This window comes from Centruroides sculpturatus, unplaced genomic scaffold (assembly GCF_000671375.1).
Source record: "Centruroides sculpturatus isolate CEXI.00-Female unplaced genomic scaffold, Cexi_2.0 scaffold825, whole genome shotgun sequence".
Lineage (NCBI taxonomy): Eukaryota > Metazoa > Arthropoda > Arachnida > Scorpiones > Buthidae > Centruroides > Centruroides sculpturatus.
Genome location: NW_019385093.1, coordinates 209,640 through 213,493, shown reverse-complemented (window position 1 = coordinate 213,493; position 3,854 = coordinate 209,640).

Here is a 3,854-nt window from a genome sequence, read left to right as displayed (position 1 = left end):
AAGGCATGCTTGAAGATCATTTATTGGAAGCTGGACCAAATTGGATCTTTCAACAAGACAATGCCCCTGTGCATGCCTCTAAATCAACAAAAATGTGGTTTAAACGTAAAAATATTAATCTGATGACATGGCCTGCTAGAAGCCCTGACCTGAATCCGATGGAAAATCTTTGGGGGATGATGGTTCGTACAGTTTATGCCAATGGAAAGCAGTTTTCCACAATTCATGATTTGAAGGCAGCAATTTGGATTTAAGATTGAATTCCTTCAGATTTGAAACAATGCCTACTCGAGTATTTAATGTAATTAAGTTAAATGGTGGTTAAATTGGCCATTAAATTGTAAGAAAACTTTGCAATTTGAAACCTATCCAAATAAATATGTAAAAGTATTTTTGTACGAAATTTTCAAAATTATTATTTTCAGTGACAAAATGTTAATGTTTGATTAAAATTCTTATTTTGCAGTGTGGAAACATGTAAATCCATGTTATTTTTAATAAAACATTTGTCACTTAATGCAGCAAATTTGGGTTTCACTTTAATTTTTTCGTGTCCATATAAATTTGAAATGCACCTTAGAAGACTCAACAGCTGCTCACAGATACAGAAGTATGATTCATGGTTTAGCCCAGGAGCAACACACCCCAGACACAACAACAGGATTCCTGAACAGGAACAGAAATCTAATACAATTTGTGAGGTTGTCCAATATAACAGAAACTTCACCACATATATAAGGAAATAGCAGAATTGAAGGGGATCAAGTTAGCATACACAAGAACCCAAACAATATACAAGCTACTAAGGGATGATAAAGACAAGCCAAGTAACATGCGGGCACCAGGGGTGTATGGAGTACTGATTATAGATAATAGGTTTCACAGAGACTTAGTGTACATAGGATTGACAAAAAGATCGTTGCAGAAAAGACTAAAGGAACATAAATATGACATAGACAAGGGTAAGTACTGTACAACACAACACTATCAACATATGCAATGGACCCAGATATATATACGGATCTGGAGAATGCAGTTCTCATAAGGAAATCATTCCAAACTGATCATATAAGGGCATTGGAAAAACTAGAGATTTACAAAGCAGACAGAATGAGGAAACTGCATAAACTATAAGGACAATATCATTTGCATGGCAGTATACATATGATAGTGATCCCCAACATTAATGGCATTTTATATTTATAATATCTGTCCAAAGCATTAGTTTGAGGACGATGCCCCTAAATATTGCATATCAAAAATTTGAATTCTTGAATTATCTAATATTTAAATATTCAAATTCCTGGTATTCCAAAGTTGGAACACCATTGAACCTGAAGCAGAACTCGGAGTTTAGAAAATGTTTGTTCACTCAAGTAAACATTGTACCTTACTGGAAACACAATAGTTTTGAAAGGGTCAGTTACAGGATTCCAGTAATCAAGTAGTGTAAAGTTTAATTATTATATAGAAATATTTTCTCAGGAGCTATATAATGAAATAGTAAATTTTGCAATTAACTACACTTGAAGGGAACAACCAAAAATGTATCATAATTCTGAGTACAGTGGGTGATTGATTAACAAACAATTTCACGAAAGATTTTATGTTCAGATAACAAACACCTCACAGAACAAACACAAGTAGTAGTGACATAAAATAATGAATACCGATTGATCTTCCCTTGTCTTAGAGCAATAATTCGGAACTTTTTGGAGCATGGGCGATGTCAACATCAATGCTCAACCTGGTATATACTGATCGGATAGTATTCCTCCAAACTTTGAAATTCTCCCTTGTAATTTTAGCCCTTTATTTTTCTGACAGAAACAATTCTTTTATAATATTCGCAAGACTGTTGGGCGAGCACTTGTTAAGTTTTGCATCGGTTTTTATTTTCGAAAGGTGAGAGTATAATAGCAAAGGTAGAGAATGAGCAGATGATGTCTGATGTTGCTGTGCAGTATGGCTCAAACAGGTCTACAGTAGGCCGCAGTTCAATCTTATCTAAGAAAGATACTGTATAATCAAGAAGACTCAAGCAGCTAAAGGAGTAACAAAAATCACATCTGAGAAATAAAGAACATCGAAGAGCTCAAAATAGAACCCGAAACAGATCTGACGACAGAAGAACGCCAAGAACTCTTGAATGAATAACACCAAGAAACTCGACAAGATGTTTTCTTCTGAAAAAGAGGATTAATTCCAATATCTGCTATTAAACATCTTTTGAAAAAGTGGAGTGATGTCAGAACAATGGTCTTAGAATGGCATCCAAACCAGGTTGAGGTTAATAGGCTTAGGGATCTCTACAATTACAATGCTATTAATTACTTCTGAAAAATCCTAGAGAAGAGAGAAAAGCAATCCACATTAGACAGATTCTTTAACCCCCACAAATGGAAAAGACATGACTAATAAAAATGCAAGATTGTGTATATATGTATTTTTATTATTACATATAAATAAATGTAGTAAGAAAGTTTATATTTTTTAAACAAATAATTGAAGTTTTAGAAGCATAAAATTGTCTAATCAGAAGTTTTACTATTGAGTTGTTCGGAAAGTAATTTCGTTTTTTTTCCGTGGAAAAAAAACAACTATTTTTATAATAAATAAATATTTTGTTGAATTATTTATCGACAATTTTGGTCAAATATTTGTTGTCATCATTTCTGGTAGTAGCATTTCACATTTATAAAAGTTTTGATCGTTTCTTACAAAAAACTGATCCAAGTGATTTTTGACATTGTCATTTCAAGTAAATGTCTTACAGTTAAAAAAATTTGTATAGACCAAAACAAGTAATAATCCGGGTGTGCTCGATCTGGAAAATGTGGTTAGTGTGATAGAAACTGTTATAACTTAGATGGGACATGCTGACAAGTTACCAAACTTGTGTGAAATTTGACATTATCGTGGTAAAACACTACACCTGTTTTGTTGATCAATTCTGGCCACCTTTTCTGTTTAATGATATTACTCAATTTGTTTACTCGATGGCAGTACACTTTCGAATCAATTGTTAAATTGTCTGGTAAAAGCTCCAAAAAATTTCCTTAAAATCCTACCAAAGATAGCATCTCTCCTTAAGAGCATATCAAGCCTTGAAATGAAACCAATTTGTTTCAAGTAATCATAAACAGTTCAATTTGACAAATTTAATCTCTTAGTGATTTCACACGTTGTTATTTGGCAGTTTGCTTCAATCGGTATCTTTTATTTTGTTTTCATTGGCTTCAATTGGCCATCCATAACATGGTGCATCTTCAATACTGAAATTGCGAGAACAAAATTTTGTAACCAGTTTTGGCACCGTCATTCTGTCAACACATCTCCATTATACATGTCACACGATATTTTTCTTGCTTGAACGGCATTTTTATTTTTTTGGTAATAAAAAAGCAAAATATGTAGAAAATGCCACTTTCGATCTTCCATATTTGATGAGACACAAAAAATAAACAATTGCACAAAATCAAACAAAATTCTTTACAAATAAGCCTTAAAATGCTAGTCTCCTTACTGTCAAAATATATAATGATAATACAGTTTAGAATAAAAATGGCGGGTAAAATACAACTAATCTGTCTAGTGGTAAAAAAACGAAATTACTTTCCGAACAACTAATATATATTCTTATGTGATAATGTCTTGATTTCTACAACTTTATATAAACACAAAAATAAAATTGATTTTTTTTTAAACTATAAAAAGCAATCAAAAAGTAACTGAAGATACTTGTATTTACTTATAAACTATTTATTTTTCTGAAGAATTTGAATCTGCTTTAAAAATACTTCAATGTGTATTTTACTAATCAATGCCAACTGTTCAATAATTAATGACAAGTC